The sequence below is a fragment of the Sebastes fasciatus genome, chromosome 23, assembly GCF_043250625.1.
Source record: "Sebastes fasciatus isolate fSebFas1 chromosome 23, fSebFas1.pri, whole genome shotgun sequence".
Classification (NCBI taxonomy): Eukaryota; Metazoa; Chordata; class Actinopteri; order Perciformes; family Sebastidae; genus Sebastes; species Sebastes fasciatus.
In genome coordinates, this window is record NC_133817.1 from 3,714,867 (window position 1) to 3,732,760 (window position 17,894).

Below are 17,894 nucleotides of genomic sequence, written 5' to 3' on the forward strand. Positions count from 1 at the left end.
TTTCACTAGAGATGCACCGATCCCACTTTTTTATTCCCGATACCGACAATGATACCTGGGCTTTGGGTATCGGCCGATACCGAGTACTGATCCGTTATCCGTGTTTAATTCATAAGCTGTATGCCTCACTGTGTGGAAGTGACTGGGATCACTCTCTTATGTGTAAGACAACATCAGGCTTGACTTAAACATTGCTTTCCTAACTTTGTAAAACCAAATGTAACAAATAAATACATAGATATAAATTTACTGAATTGTTATTTATTAATAAAATAATAAATAGTACACCAGCAACTTGGCTAAAAAAAATCTTCCTGCGTAAATTAACATTCCTGCATTTTCCGCATCACCTTTTATTATCTTGAAAATGTAAACCAGCCATTTCAAAGAGACAACCAAAAATCAAAGAATAAAAACATTTCCCTCACAATTTTGTGGCATTTTCTTTTTAATTTTATTAGGGACTCAGGTAACATGTTTTATACTTATTTCCATATATGTACAGTATTTTGTACCCTTGTTAAAGAGACTGTTTGTAAGAATCAGAATTGCTTGTTAACAGCGACACCTGTGGCCGTTAAGTCAACGAAAGTCAGCGTTGGGCTCACGCTTGTGCTCCCTCTAAATAGTTATTTATATTTATGACATTTTTATAAATGCATGCATTTATATTATTTGCATATCTTATTTTTCAGCAGTATTATTTGCACTGTCGTTTTATATATATTTTCTTATGATTTCTCTATTTTATATATTTATATCTATATTTATATTCTAGAAAGGGAGCAATTTCCCCCTCTGGGGATCAATAAAGTATTTCTGATTCTGATATTAAGCCTAATATCTTATTATATATATATATATATATATATATATATGCTGCATTAACACTGCATGTATTTATACAGAACATTATTATTTTATTTTGTATTATTATTAACAATATTCTTTAATTTTTTTTATAAATGCATGCATTTTTTCAGCAGTATTATTTGCACTGTACCAAAGGTAACCACCATGAGGGTTTATTTGGTGTGCTACAGCGCCCCCCTGTGTCCGGCTGAGCAGCTGCATTTCCCCGCTGAGCGCTCAGACTCAGGCTCGGTGCTCGGAGGTCTGCAGGCTGCTGCTGCTTTTCCTCAAGCCTTGAACAGAGCTTCAATCTCCCGCAGAACCTCGGGCTGACAGCCGCCCTCTCTGCTCTCCAGGAACATCTTTAAAGGACACATAAAACTGCTTTTTCTGACGCCTCTAAAAAAGAAAAACGCCTCGATGTGCTTGTGTGGATGAAGAGCTGCTGAGAGGAGACAGAGAGAGAGACTCCCTCCCTTCCTTCCTCAGCTGCTAGACACCAGGTAAGACAATTTACCATCAATTTGCAACGAGAAACGTGTGCTTTTTTTGCACACCTAAGTGTTTTGTTGCAGTGTTATAAAGCAATAAGAGAGAGATGCTGGTGTGAATGAACAAAAGGGAGGATGCAAAACGGTGATTGTTCCAGAGAGACTGCACCTGCTCTAAATGAGCGTGGCTGGTTTGTTGGGTGTAAATATACAAACCCACTTCTGCAAGGTGCTGCTGTCAGATCAACAAGGCTTTAAGGTTTAAGTGATGCATGGGAAAGTGATCAGTATTCCTGAAGATGCACTTGAATGCATCTTTGCATATTGTTCTCAATGAGTGATGCAGCTGTGAGTAAAAATGCAGTTTTGACAGGAGTCATGCCTTATTTTAAAATACATTTTGTGTTTCAAAAACCCCATTTTCATATAAATGTTCATTTGATACTGCTTATGCATGCTAGTATTGAAGCTAAAACAGCTAAACTTATTATGTAGAGAAGTAAAGCTGGTGCTCTTTACCCTCCAGTAGGCTACATCCATGGTGGGTGAAAATATACAAACCCTCTTCTGCAAGGTGCTGCTGTCAGATCAACAAGGCTTTAAGGTTTAAGTGATGCATGGGAAAGTGATCAGTATTCCTGAAGATGCACTTGAATGCATCTTTGCATATTGTTCTCAATAAGTGAATTGAGTAAAAGCCCAGACTAAACAGTCATGGTGCCTTATTTTAAATGCATTTTCTGTTTCAAAAACCTCATTTTCATATGAATGTTCAATTTAATACTGCTTGTGCATGCTAGTATTGAAACTAGTCAACATTTAAACAGCTAAACTTATTATGCAGAGAAGTAAAGTTGGTGCTCTTTACCCTCCAGTAGGCTACATCCATGGTGGTATTTTTTTTTTTTTGTCTGCCTCCCTTGATAATGACCAACTTTATGTGAAGCTGTCCTATCTATGCACTCGTTGCCCTCTGCTCCCTTTACAACGTCTGGAAGATGAGGATGCTCCTGTAGGTTTTACCATTTCTGCCAGTGAAATATCCCCTCTGGGAAGCCGTCGTCTGAGGTCTGTTTTTATGAGGCACCGACGTGGATTAGGGCTCATCCTAATCTATTTAGTATCACTCGCAGCCCGCTCTCATGGATGCCTGGAACATTTTTAATAATAGATGGATGAATAGATTCACTGGCTTGCAGCATTGATTTTAGTCTGTATGACGCTGTAAAGAGTCGTCTGATAAGAAACCAATGCAACCAAAATGTCATGAAACCCAAAAAATCCATAGTAATCATACAGACATTTCAAATGGTTTGCATTGTATAAATAGTATTCTAAAATAGATTGCACGTAAATATTACAGCAAACCTAAATCTCTAGAGTATAGCTGATTGATAAATTGTAGTTTTATCGTCATCGCGATATGAACATGTGCGATAAACACATCGCAAAAGGCTGTCTGAAATGCGATAATTAAGAATACCATACCATATCGTCATCGCAATATTGAACAATGATATCGCACATCGCAGATCTTCCTCATATTGTGCAGGCCTACTTTATAGGGATATAGCGCTGCCACAGAAGATAAAAAAAGAAAATCACAAGGTAACTGTAAACTCTATTGGGAAATGTATAATGATTTTTCATCTTGCTTTGAATAGATTAGATCCAAATGTTCTTAAAGTTGCCCATGGGTGTATTTCTTAAGCGTATTTTGATTTGCAAGGACCTGTAGCTCTCGTCATGTTCTACTCTTTGTGTTCCTTCCAGAGAATAATAACCGCTTCTTTATTGCCCTAATTGAATTACACGCCCAAGTCAGGCACACCAATTATTTCCTTGATTGTGTAACAAGTGAGATGCTGCGGCATCTGGTGTCCCATCCCACAGGACCCGTGTGAGGCCAGAGCTGGCTGTGGGCCCATTGATGGTGTTAACCCTCTCATTCATTCAACCAGAAGCTGCAGAATTGAGAGGGCTCAGGATTTCACCCCCGGGGGAATACTAATAACCTTACCAGAGAGATTTGTCTAAGCCTCGCTCACCATCCAACCCGGTAGGCAGTCGTGATGGCGTGCCAGCGCTCGGTAGAGGCGTTGGGGGTGGATGTCATCTGGTTGGGTGAAAGGAGCTGCCTAAGTAAGCACTTTGATTAGCCCAAGAGAAGTCATTAACTGTGGTGAATGGTGCTCTGAAGACCAGCAGGTAGGCCGTGTGGTTGCCAAGTCGGGTTTATTTCATCAGTGCTGTTAACAGGACTGCAGGATTTGGGTCCAGTGTGTTTGGACTTGATTTGGTCTTTGCCGGTTTTAGATGATGGAAGTCTTTTCTGCTTATAAACATTTTTTTTTTTAGATTTTCTACCTTTTATGTATTTTCTTTCAGCACTAGAGTTAGAAGTTGAATGTACTGTGGACTATATGTAGCCTACATATGGCTGCAACTAAGGTTTATTTTCATTATCGACTAATTTGCCGATTATCGATGAATCATTTAGTCTATATAATTCAGTTTCTTCAGAGCCCGCAATGATATCTTGTGTTTTTTTCTGACCAAAAGCTCCGAAGCTGACAAAGGGGGAACATTTTTCTGTTTACCTAATCAATGAAGCAGCTGATTGTTGCAGCTCTATATGTACATTTATAATTTAAAGCACATGCCTAGCTCAGGGGTTCCCAAACTTTTCCATGCCAAGGCCCCCCAAATAGCATTAGCTTATGTCCAGGCCCCCCCCCTTTTTGCAAGATGCCTTTAAAAACCCTTTGACAACACTACAGCAGTAAATCCGTCCTCTATGTATGCTGCCTCATGGATGCCCAGAGTTTTACTTGGCCAAGATTTCTTCAGATGTTTTTGATAGCAGCTTCGTAGCGGGCTGTTATAGGTCAACGCTGACAGTTTATGACATGATGAATGTTTTGACTTGCAGGCAGTTAGAAAGATGGGAAGATATTATCGTGATTATTCGTTATATAATATTAATGCACATAAAAATGCCAATTCTACTACTAATAACTATTGATTGCATTTTTTAAAATATATATTTTTTATCATCTTCCCTCCAATTTGCTGAGGCCCCTTGGTGACCCTGGTGAACCCACACTCTGAAAATCCCTGACCTCGCTTACTGTTTGGGCAACAGGATGGACAGAGCATTTCACACTTCTAGTCCTAAATCTGTACCGATTGAACCTTCAACTTTTCCCCACATTTGAGCGGTTTGAATTTCAAATAAAAATCTAAATAGGATCGAAATCGAATTAATTTTGTTTTGGTCTCTGATCTGGCTTAAACCTCGGTACATTTTTTCGTACATTTGGAAAGACACTGATACAATAAAAACCACCACATTTGTGGTGATGACATTTGATTTGCTCTGGTTTCTGTCTTGACTTTGTCTCAGCTCTGTTTCAATGTGGTCTCGGCTTTGATCTCCAGTGGAGCTGCTCGTTCAATTAACTAATGTCGTATTCTCTAGTGCTTTTGCATTTGGCATTTGATCTATGACTGATTTTTGCCTGTTTTCTGCTTTCACCAAGTAATGCTGGGTTTTGAACCGCAACATTTTTTATTTTTGGTACTGACTGAAATGTGTTTGTAGGTTTGAATACCGAAAGTTGGCTGCAAATGTCTGGTCAGGTAAAAATGCTCATGCTCATCTGCATGTAGATGGTGCGACTTGGACACATCATCAGTGATGAACCCAGGGTCATCGGGTGTTTCGGGTCTTTGATCATCAGACACCTCACCTGGGCGACCCATCGGGGATGATCAGTCCCCAGCTTGTGTCCAAGCAGCACGCTGCGCCTTGGATCACCCCTCTTGATCCATAACCACCTCAAAGCTTTTTCTGCAGCTTCAGTGATGTTCCCGGTGGCTTTTTCTTTCTTGCAACAGTAGCAGCAACAGGTATTGAAAGTGTTTCGTTACCAACGCACGGAGGAAATGATGTCTGCGTTGGCGACGCTGCAGGGTGTTCCGAATGGAGGAATTTTGTGGAGGGATGTTCCCTTAACTGACGTTCCTGAAATGAAAAAGGCTTGTGCTTTTCAGATATAGGAAAAAAGGATCGAAACTTGGGTATCATACTGGCGTACAAAATGTAATTTCATATATTCTCTGGAGCAAAGGAAGTAATGCAGTTAACATTTGTGGCAGTAGCGTGTTTGAAATGAGTAGCCGGGTGTTTAACATGAGCTTCGAGGTGTTGAGAAGTGGCGCAGGTATGTGTCGGGGTTTTACAGTTCATTGAGGTTGATTGCAGTCGGCTGCGGCGCACGAATCCGACAGACCCCGAGGGACTTGACCCGCATCTCCAGCTTTGGTCCCTCAATTTAGCTCTCCATTATCACCGTCTCTCCCATCGTCTGCTCCTTCCAGTCTTCTACACCGCTTTGATCGCACTTCCGTCCAATCTCTAGTCCCATCGCTCACCCCCTTTTCCTTCCTTTTTCCTCATTAAATGTGTCTCCTCTATTCTTGTACTCACACTCCTCGCCACACAGATGCGTTAACACCTTTCTTTCTCCTCTCCCGCCTCCTCCGATCTCTCCTCATTTCCCCTTCCTTCCTCCTCTTTCATGTCACAGCTTTCATTTTTACAACTCCTTTTTCGTGCCCTTGGGTCGCGTCTGTGTTGGATCACAAGGGTAGCGTTTCACCGAGATCAATGACGGCTGAAGATATTTCATTTGAAGTGTCGGATTGAATTAGGGCGAAGCTCTGTAGACGAGGGTTTAACGGCCTTGATAGAGAGCAGCGACATGCTCTCCCATCAGCATCGATTAGCTCCATTGTCATTTTAGGGCGGGAGTCTGGTCTGATTAATCGGACCCTGAGTAGTACCTGGAGGGACGCCATCTGATGCTGTCACGGATTCATAGTTGGTTTATCTCAAAACGGACTAATCAATAGCCGAACATTGTTCTGCCACGTCATGCGTTGTTGCAGAGAATCTGGGCTAACCCATAAAAGTCTGCTCTGTTTGCAAACTACTTGTGGATGCTCAAAAGAGTCGACTGCAAAGCGTTTTTGACACCAGCAACGAGTCGGAATTAAAGGCCGTTACAGAAAGGAGGAAGACAAAAGCAGTGTGTAATCAAAGCGCAGGACACAAACGGATTTTTCTTTTTCAGTTTTATTTTTTTTCGGAGAGAGGAGAGGAGAGAGGCTCGCTTGCGTCTCCACACAGAGAGAATAGGGAATGATGAGAGATGCAAAGAGAGGAGGGGGGATTATTTGTCACCAGTGAGTGTTCATGGCGGAGAGCTTCATGACACTGATGGCCTGTGAGGCTGCTCTTTGAGGATGCTGAATGAACTTGTCATGGCAGATAGCGCGCTGCGTCCGTGAGCAGCCGGGAGCTGTGGATAAATTCTCCAGTACAATGAGAGATTGTGAAGTTGGTGGGGAAAATGAAGATTGGACTCCTTGAAATTAAGCCCTCCCTCAGGTGAGGAAGGGAATAGGTAAGGGAAAAACAGGTGGCCGAGTCTGAACTTCTTAAGCATGGTTTTGACAGTGTCATAACTACTTCTGGTGATGTTTTTTGGAACATGAATACTGTCATTGCTCATATTGAGTTAATAACGATGGCACTTTAAAAATAAAGGAACTGTAGCTCGAGTTGCTCATTTGTGATTTGATTATATGTCTAGGGCTTTTATTGTGAAAGGTAAGAACAGAAGGAGTGGATCTGGTCTGCGCTGCCTTTGTCAAGGTTGGAAGTAGTAATAAAGTTTGCCGTCTTGGTTCGGACTAAGAGGCCTCCGTGTTGTTGTTTCACAAATATAGTAATAAAAAATAAAATTGCAATACATATCGTATCGGTATTGTTATCGTATCGAATCAGGAGATAGGTGTATCCTCCTTGTTGTTACACCAGGCTACACCAGGCATCCCATTATGAGAGGGCGTGAGTGGTTAGATATGTTCTGGAGCAGGGCAGTTGGGTAGCGAGATTATGTCGAAAGGAATATGTTGAGAGGGACTCTGAGTTTCCTTCAAAGTGCCGTGGTTTTGACACTAGTGCAACTCTACCGAGGCTGAAATAGATGCCTGATCGAAAGGGGCTTCAGATTAATATCCAATCTGCTTGTTTGGTGATACTAACCTCTCTAACAGCTGCTCCAACAGCCCACGATTCCACCAGCTCCTTGTTGACACTTGACACAGTCCTACTTTTCCCTGCCACAGCCTCCGTCGGCCGGTGTCTCTTTAACCTCTACTGGTCCAGAGAACCAACAGTGCGTGCGTTGTCTTTGCCAGCAACATCCCACTTCAGATTCACACAATCCCACACATCGACAGTCTGCTGAAAACGGAGCCGTTCATCAACATTCTCTCACGCAAACGAGGGATTTTAACTGCCAATATTACATAATGTTGTCCATAATTTTCTTTTAAAAGCAGGAAAAGTGGGGTTAGTCCTCTGAGATTGAGCTACATTCAGGTTTAAAGTGTCATTCCTTCCATCATTCTCTGGCAAACTGTGGTTTTGATCCAAACCAGCCGAGCCCTGATGGAGTCTGACGTTAACGCATTACTGCTGTTAAGGAGTGCTGACTACAGGCGCGTTACATTCCTCCTGATTGGCAGGGCTGACAACAGGCTCTTTTGACTTTGATGCCCAGATTGCCAGCGACGTGGCAGGAACAAGCTGCAGCTGAACGGCTACAAGAAATGAAAAGAGTAGAATCGTCTTGAAGCCGCCATAGGAAGAGATAACAGAGCCTGCAAAGTTAACGTGATGATAACGCGTTAACACAACTTGTGCTTTTTAGATTGTAGCAGGTTCAGTTTTAAAGCTAGTTTGAAGATACCGGTATCATATGAAACTAGAAAACCTAAGGAATCCAACGGTACCAACCATGTCATACTAGCTTGCCAATAAGGAGGCTAAATAACGTTCCAAATTTACGCAAAACTTTGGCGAGGAAAAACTTGCATGTCCATTTTCAAAGGGGTCCCTTGACCTCTGACCTCCAGATATGTGAATGTAAATGGGTTCTCTGGGTACCCACGAGTCTCCCCTTTACAGACATGCCCACTTTATGATAATCACATGCAGTTTGGGGCAAGTCATAGTCAAGTCAGCACACTGACACACTGACAGCTGTTGTTGTCTGTTGGGCTGCAGTTTGCCATGTTATGATTTGAGCATATTGTTTTATGCTAAATGCAGTACCTGTGAGGGTTTCTGGACAATATCTGTCATTGTTTTGTGTTCATTGATTTCCAATAATTAATCCATATATACATTTGCATAAAGCAGCATATTTGAGTATTAAACACTTGATAAAATCTCCCTTTAAGGTACATTTTGAACAGATCAAAAAATGTATGATTAATATGATTAATTGCTATTAACTATGCGACTAATTGTGATTAAATATTTTAATCAATTGAGTAGTAAGTGTAGGCTGAATAGACCTTTTTCAACCCTGACTCATGCTAACGCGTTAATATGAAGCATCGCCGCCGTGCACCACACAAATGGTATGAATCTGCATTTTTATATCATTTGCTGCTAGATTGATAACCCGTCAGTTTGAATGTGGCAGGCTGAGAGCAATAGCCGCGCTTGGTTCTTATTTACACCAGGCTCATTCATCTCACCACTCATTTTAAGCTTAAGTTTGACATTGAAATGGGCGTGTATTAAACGCGGGAGAAAAGGAGACTCGGGTTTTGTATTGCACAGTGTTTTTTCGATCCCTCTTAGGAGCGAGTCGGACATGATGAATGGCACGGCGGTTTAATGATGTTGTAGCGGGAGAGGCGAGTGCTGAAGCAGGCACATTACATGCTAACTGCAGGGAGATGAAGATAGACTCTTTCCAGAAGCCTGCAGCATTCACATGAGATGCTTCCACCTCAATTAAAGGAATGATCCGCGGTGTAAAGGGGATAAAGGAGAAGTCATACTTATGGGATCTCCCTCTACAAAAACACCCTCCCTCGTGACTACATCGTCCTCCTTTTTTATTATTATTATGCACCAGCAGCAGAATCCAGCACGGTTTGCTGTGACTCCCGGAGGGTTTGTCACACTCAGCCTGCTCTCTAATACACATATACATCTGGATACACGTCTTCTAGGAGATTAAGGGGGGGAATTTACATTTTACAGGCCCCCTTTTTGTTTCTGCAAAGCCCCACATCTTCAACATGAAGCACTGCTCCGTTCTCTCTATACTCCATATCAGCTTCACTCCCAATTACATCTCCATTTGGATCTTTTGACTATGTTGGCGCCATGAACACATTTCATTAACCTAGTTCCCTCCTTTATGCTGTCTGTCTTTCTCAGTATGCGAAAGGTAGCAAAGCCTGAAGACTTCGGGAAGCACTAATCAGCTGTCAGCGCGTTTGTCTGTTGCACAATGCAACATGTCATTATGGAAGTCTTAAATCCTCTCCGTGCCCCTGAGGAGCTCTCAGAGCTTTGGGATTGTGTTCGGTATTGTTTGTTCGTGCAAGTTTGTATATGAAATTAGTGTTTGGATTCACTTCTGCTTATCCAACTAGCTGTGTGTGTGTGATCCTACTCGCATAAAGCGGCAGTGGTGTATGCGTGCATGCGTGTCTTGGGGAAGATTTGGCCGCAGCCTCGGCCAGAGAATGTTGCTGACACAAAGGGAAGGCAACCGCTTTCTCTCCTCGCACAACAATCCGCATGGCATCAATCGTACCATCAAAGCGGTGGTGGGTTAGCGCTCGGGGTTAGCCGCGGGTAAACCGAAGGGGAGGGGGGGGGGGGTCGCATGAATCATGAGGTTTTCGATGAGGTTATGTGAGTTCACTTTAGGTTAGCAACGCCACATGTTAATGCTTCGATGTACGTTTGAACAACGCGTGAGCTGCGATGGAGGTACCAGAGGGAGCAAACGTCTCGTTCTGTGTTAAGAATTGAACAGCTTGAGGCTACGTGGAAAATCACTGCTGTCAGTGCATGTTATGTAGTCTCTGATGTATGTTAACTCACACACACTCACTTGGAAATATTGTATATTATTAACGGCAGTAGAGACAGTTTTTCAGTAAATGGCGATAGATGAAATGTAGACTGTCACCCGTGGGACAAGGGTTGATGGGAAATGGCCTTATTTTTAGTGAGGCACTCTGTGAACAGACTGCATTATGCATAGTAGGTAACATGAGACACTTTTTAGTGTCAAAGATGATTTGTTTGTGGTCAACTATAGCAGAGCATCGCCTCACCTGAAATAAAGAAGAAGAAATGATTACATTTTCTCTCACCGTCATTGTTAGATCTGGAGATGGAGGACGAGAGAGAGAAGACCTCAACCACATTCTGTGGAAATTCAAGCAAAGTGCCTGACATCCACTAAAACCTCACAATCATGATATCGCTGATAGCTACTACAACCCACCACCAGGGTTGTTGCCTGTGGGTAACTAGTATACTAGCATTGACCTTGAATAGTTCAGGTTAGGCATTGATCTCGAATAGTTAAGGTTAGGCATTGATCTCTAATAGTTAAGGTTAGGCATTGATCTTGAATAGTTAAGGTTGGGCATTGATCTCGAATCGTTAAGGTTAGGCATTGATCTCTAATAGTTAAGGTTAGGCATTGATCTTGAATAGTTAAGGTTGGGCATTGATCTCGAATCGTTAAGGTTAGGCATTGATCTCTAATAGTTCTGGTTAGGCACTGATCTTGAATAGTTAAGGTTAGGCATTGATCTCTAATAGTTAAGGTTAGGCATTGATCTTGAATAGTTAAGGTTAGGCATTGATCTCTAATAGTTAAGGTTAGGCATTGATCTTGAATAGTTCTGGTTAGGCATCGATCTTGAATAGTTAAGGTTGGGCATTGATCTCGAATCGTTAAGGTTAGGCATTGATCTCTAATAGTTCTGGTTAGGCACTGATCTTGAATAGTTAAGGTTGGGCATTGATCTCGAATCGTTAAGGTTAGGCATTGATCTCTAATAGTTCTGGTTAGGCACTGATCTTGAATAGTTAAGGTTAGGCATTGATCTCTAATAGTTAAGGTTAGGCATTGACCTTGAATAGTTAAGGTTGGGCATTGATCTTGAATAGTTAAGGTTAGGCATTGACCTTGAATAGTTAAGGTTGGGCATTGACCTTGAATAGTTAAGGTTGGGCATTGACCTTGAATAGTTAAGGTTGGGCATTGATCTCTAATAGTTAAGGTTAGGCATTGACCTTGAATAGTTCAGGTTAGGCATTGACCTTGAATAGTTAAGGTTGGGCATTGATCTTGAATAGTTAAGGTTAGGCACTGATCTTGAATAGTTAAGGTTAGGCACTGCTCTCGAATAGTTATGGTTAGGATAGGTCATCGGGCAGCAAGTCTTTTTGCAGATCTCAGATCAGATTTTGCAATATGTGGGTTACCTTCGAGACATGACCGCAGCTTGCAGCTAACGTTGTCAACAGCACAGTGAAAACAATGGCAACAGTACGTCACGACGCCGTCGGGCGGGACGGTGTTATCAGGTGTAAACGCCGTATCAGAGCAGTGCAGAGCGGCGGCCTTGAGCTAGCCAGTGGGACATGCTCACATGACTTCATTCTCTGCTCAGGTAGACATTATTCCTCTATATCTTTACATGGAAAATAGTTGTTTGCTGCTACATTTAATGCTCTCTCTGTTTTCCGACTCAAATCAGTTAAAGGTTCTCTATACGATATCCAAAGAGAGATTTGACTACATTGATATGTAACGAAAATGCAAATTCAGTGAGATGACACTGACCCAGGAAGTAAGGTAATAACACACTCAGGATGGAAAATTTCTGGCTAGAAGGTTCTCTAGTGACTGCCTGTATTATTTACCGTGTCCAGGGGGAATGTATCCCCACCTCAATAACTTTATTCACGGAGAGCAGCTAATGCATGGGGATGTGATTTGATGCTGTGTCTATCAACCAGCTATATATAACCGTCCATTTGGGTAATGTGGCTGTATTTGCTCAAAAGATGTGAAAATGGCACAAATGCAGCGTTGCCGAGGCCCAAGGGCGTCAACTCATGCATACAGAATGAACTCTAGTTTGTTTATCATTTCCCTCTCATTTCAGTGGTGCTGCTGCTAATGTCCTCTGGGTCTAGACGACACCGCAAACCCTTTAATCACCGACTGATGCGCACACACACACATAAACACGTGCACGTATCACACAGGAAAGCATCTCGTCCAATTACTGATTCGTGCTCGTCAGAAGATACTCATGGCAATTAGGCTCCCCTGCTTTGTTAGCGACTGGATTGACAGGATGCGGACGCGTCACTTTGGATACAGGCACGTGCACGCACTCTCTGGCTGCCTGGTGGGCGTTGAGGTTATATTGGAATTGCCATGCATTTCCTGTTGTGGCCTTATAGACTGGTAGTCAGTCATTGATCTGTGTGTAATAAGTTCAAAAGTCTTACATTAGTAACCTTACTTTATTCCGCTTCCTTTTGAAAAAACCTTGCATTGATTCCTGTATTATAATTGCCTCTAGCAATAGATATTGAAGCTATTATGAGTTGTCTGGTTTCTCAACACACTGGAGCTGGTTTCTGGTTTTGCCAGTCCGGTCCGGTGTACGAGCTCAAGCCAGTTTGATTGTGCCAACTGGCTGAACCGGCATTTGTCATGATGACAAGTTCTGGCAAATGAAAAGGTAGCCTACGTCAGCAATTTGTGTCGGCGGAGTCACAGTTCTAAATAAAGCTTGTATTGCATCATTAGTAATATAACCGGCTCTTCATGGGTCCTCCTAAGAAAAGAAGAAACGCGTTGAACATCAGCCAAAACGCTTTAGTATTTCTCCTTTTACTCTCCTCCTCTCTGGAGCTCTCCACCCAGCCTACGGCATTTTTACACCGTCCCTAATATTTAAAGTTTTTAGTTATAAATCTGAATAAAAGTTTGTATTGTATGCGTGCCTCCAGTTTTGTTACCTTTTAAGGTATCGACCAAAACAACCAAGTACCAAGTAGTATCAAAACTTCTCCAGTCAAACGATACCGGCAATCGATCCTGTTTGTGCCCAGATCTAGAAAAAGATGACTGTTTTGCTTGCAGCCAAGCCCCGTGAGCATTCTATGATTTATCTCGACGTGCGATTGGTGCACTGCCGCAGGAGCTGCAACTTATACAGCCGGAATTGCCGGCTCTGAACACGGAGATGTCTGAGCCGATGGCTAGCAACTAACGGTGGTTACAGCGCTAACAGCACACACTCAGCTTCCACTGGCATGATGAGTATCGAATGAAGTACTCTATTGTTATCGGTATTACTTTAAGGGTACTGGTATTGGTAACAGCATTGTAATGTTCTACCCAGCCCTACTGTGCAGGCAGTCGTTTAAGTTTGCTTGGAAATGGTCTGAGATCACCTCTCGCAAGCGGTTGTGGACCGAAAAAAGTTATTTTGGTTCGTGCTATAGTGCGATTACTATCTTCACAACTGCCCAAACGAACCGCACCAGAGTTCGATTACATCGGACTAAATGTTGGCTTGTGAAAGCGTCCTTAGTTGTGAGCTGAAGATGATTTCTAAATAGGCATTCTTAACATTGTCAACCTCACTGATGACCTCATTCTTTTTTTTTTTTTACCATGAATCCTTCTTTTCCGTGTCGTTTGCATGAATGCGTAGCTCCAGCTATTTCGTTTTAAAGGCTCTAACCTCACGTACATTAGTAACCTTACTTTGCTGTGCATCCTTTTGAAAAACGTTGGATTGATTCCTGTATTATAGTCGCCTCTAACAATAGATAATGAAGCAATTATGAGCTGTTTGGATTCTTAACACACCATGTTTTGCCTGTAAACCACCATATAAGACCGCAAATTAACTGAAGACAGCAGAGAGACAACAGAGCGAGGGAGACCGGGGGGGTGATGTAGACGAAGCCTCTGCCAAGTGGGCACATGCCAGCACTTAACAATCTGGCCTGCTGATATGGGTCTTTGGTCAGGGAGTTAATAAACAATGGAACAGACCTCCAACGGTGATAAAATCCTTTCTCCCTCTCTCCCTCTATCTTCTCTTTACTTATGTCCCATTTGTCAGGACACTGGCCTGGTTAGACGTAGTGTATCTGGTGACCTGGTTGAATATATGGGGTTGATATTTGCTTCTTAGATACGGTGTTATCCCCTGCTGATAGGATGGAAATGAAGGTAAGACTTGTTCAGCAGCTCTCGGAGCATCGGTGTGTAAAACATGGAAAGAAATGACAGATATCTCAGAATAATGGTGATGTGAAGGCCTTCTATCACAAATTTACTATCACAATATAGGTAATTTCATATCACGATAATGTTTTATATCACAAGATAGCGTGTTTTCTGATAGTTAGGGCTGTCAAAGTTAGTGCGATAACAACTTGTTTACGCAAATTCATTTTATCACCATTAATTTCTTTAACACATGAATGCAATCGATCTTTTGGAGGTTGTAGCGGGCTCAGTTTTAAAGTTAGAGCAAAGATACTGGTATCAAATGAAACTAGATAACCTAAGGAATCCATTGGTACCTTGGTGTCGTACTAACTTGTCAAGAAAGAGGTTAAATAACGTGCCAAACTTTGCTAAATTTTGGCGAGGAAAAATCGGCATGGATATATATCGTCATATTGCCCAGCCCTAACTGACCGTTGCACTCAGTTGGTTTCTTCTAATATTGGTGATGTAGGAATTATAATTAGCACTGAAACTATTATAGATAATGAATTAGTTCATCTACAGAAAGCTAATCAATGACAATTCTGATCATTGATCAATCGTCGGTCATAAAATTAAGCAAAACGTTTTTAGTATTTTGCAGTTTCAGCTTCTTGAGTTTGAAGATTTTGTTGCTCTTCCCAATGAAAAATCACCATAAATTGTATTTGGGGGTTTGGACTATTGGTTGAACAGAAGGAGGGAATATTTCAGCTTTTTGAGGAATGCATTTATTTGCCAAAAAGTTACCAATCTCATATCTGTCGATTAAATATGAAGCCTCAGCCAGGAGAGGGCCAGCTTATGTTGGATAAGGGCTGGACTGGAAGCAGGGGGAAACGGCTAGCCTGGCTCTGTCCAGGTTTTTGTATCTATAAACCAAAGTGTACAAACTAGGGAGGTACCGATGATGTTTTTTTAATCTATGTCTCTGCCTCTCTGGGAACTTTTGGGTGCATTGTTTGCTATGATTTGCATTTGACATTTTCTCCTGTTGCATCCATTTGAATTGATTTTTGATAACTTAAAACCTAAAGCGTGCGTTCACTGCTGTTGTCATTCTTATAGAATTCCTGCTGAATCTGTGACGGAGATAATCCCACAGACTTTTCTGTGTTATCTTGTGGTTTGCGGTGTGTGCTTTTACTGTTCATGCATCAAAAAACTCAATCTAAACTACTGACTCCTGTTCTGCACGCTTCCAGTCTGTGTTTCTTCCTCTCTGTCTCCAGTATTTTTTTTTCAGTGCATGACCAAACACACTTGCACGGATGGTTGAAGTTATTGAATGCACCGATCAATCCATTTCCACGGCAGGCGCTGGTTAGACACGGTGGCTGGAACCTAACATTAGATATTTCAGTGATGACATTTCATGCACGCAACTCGGAGGAATGTGACTGACAATCAGGTGACTACTGAATCGTCTCAAGCAGCGAGGGATGCAGACCGTGTAAACATAAAAATGTAAATGCAACGCGGAAAGCTCTTCTCGCTGCTGGTTGCTGATGTCATTTAGCTGCTCTTACCCCCGCAGGCCTCTGTGGTTGTGTCTTTAGTGGTTTTTGGAAATCACTCACATGCCTCTTAGTTCTGTCTTTTTTTTTTTTTTTTTAATGCCGTTGAGGCCGGGTGGTTGAGTGAGACGCTTTCCATTACAGTATTCTGTCACCACACAGCAATTTTTGATGCCAGGCAGATTTTTTCCCCTCGCTATAACACACGCAACGGATGAACCAGTAAGAACCAAGCAAATGCCAACAAAGACGCAGAACTTCCGTCGACTTTCCCCTTTCCTCGGGACCTTTGGTTGCCTTCAACCCCTCCCTCTCTCTCTCTCTCTCTCTCTCTCTCTTCTCAGCTACATGTCTTTTCTTGGCTTTGTTGTTATCAGCTACTCCAACAATGAAAAATCAACAAGCCTCTGATTCATAAAATCAATGTATGGATCAGAGGCTTGCATGTTCTGCTTGCAGTCTGAGCGGCATGCAGACAAAGGAGCGAGTAGCTAAAGCATGAGCGGATTGCCTACGCTGGGCCGATAGCAAGCCGCCTTAGTACTTATCTTTCCTGACCAACTTTCCTCTTTTACGGTATCATATGCAGATTTTTGTTTAGTAAAGCATTTCCTCTGACGTCACAGATTGCAAGTCTGGTGATTAATAATGCCTGCTGGGTTTAGCTTACATTACTGCACTCTCACTTCCAAGAGAGGACGTACAGAAGTGGTTCTTTTAAGAGTTATTTCACGGAGAATTAAGAGTCCAGCTCAGACCTGGTTGTTTGATATCTATCGGACATCTCATGGTCAGTATCCGTCAACATGAACAACCGCACCAGTTACAGGAATCAAGAAAATGAAGGCTTATATTTGAGCCAATTTCCTTTCTAGCTGCCAACAAAGACGCAATAGCCTCAGAAACCAGTACGTAATCTTTACCTCCAGCCTGGGGATATGCAGTAATGGGCTGTACCATCTTTGGAAAGTACTCGTTTGTGTTCCAGAATCTTTTTTTCGAAGTACCTCTCGTTGTAGAAATAGCATGCCGTGCGTGGATCATCCTTTAGGAAACCCCCTCATTATGAAACGGAGGATTGCTAATTATCCTGGAAAACTGCATCTGCACGAAGCGTGTAATTGCAGTGTTTATGCAGTTTACCGATGCCAGGCTTGGCCAGAGGTGTAGGATATCTGAACCAACCTTTCGTCTGGACCTTCCTCCTCTTCATGAATCATCATCATCACGTGGATGTGGTGCACCGTCTAATCTGTAATGTTCCACTCTTTAAATTCAATACCTTCAACTCTCCTTGATTTGGACCGTCTGTACTCTTCTCTTACTTGTAGTCGGCCTTCAACCGATCTGGATCTTATCAGCTCGCAGGTCAAACCGCTGTTCCCTAACCTCGTAAAGATTTTGATCAGTGACCCCCGCGGCACTTGTCGGAGAACATCGCTTGTTCTTTTAACCTCTTATTGAACGCAGCGGAAGAACAACAGGGTATTGGCACTTCTTTGATGCATAATGTATTAAAGTCAGGTTAGCGGTAACACTCTTGTCCACCTTTCATGTACTTTTTAAATTTTTCATGAATGGCATTTAATTGATGCCTCTTATCTGGAGAGAGAGAGAGAGAGAGAGAGAGAGAGAGAGAGCTGGTGGGGGGTTCAGTTAATTAATAAGGTTGCTCATGGATACCGGCTGTTGCAGCTATCAGATGTGTGACCTTTCTGTTGTGTGATGGCATCTATACCCTTTATGATATCCTGATGCTGATTCATTGGGGGATTATCTTCCTCTCTAGGGGCCGTTTCTTTAAACTTTATGCCTTCAAA

The 17,894-nt window shown here is 42.3% G+C and overlaps 1 protein-coding gene across 1 annotated transcript in view; it reads left to right on the plus strand.

Annotated features, from left to right (window-relative positions):
- The first annotated feature begins 1,076 nt into the window (after positions 1–1,076).
- The window catches only part of nav3 (neuron navigator 3), a 470,935-nt gene continuing 454,117 nt past the window's right edge, over positions 1,077–17,894 (plus strand). The window contains exon 1 of the mRNA XM_074626295.1: positions 1,077–1,355. The gene's annotated coding sequence lies outside the window, so the exon portion shown is untranslated. The remainder of the gene's footprint in view (positions 1,356–17,894) is intronic.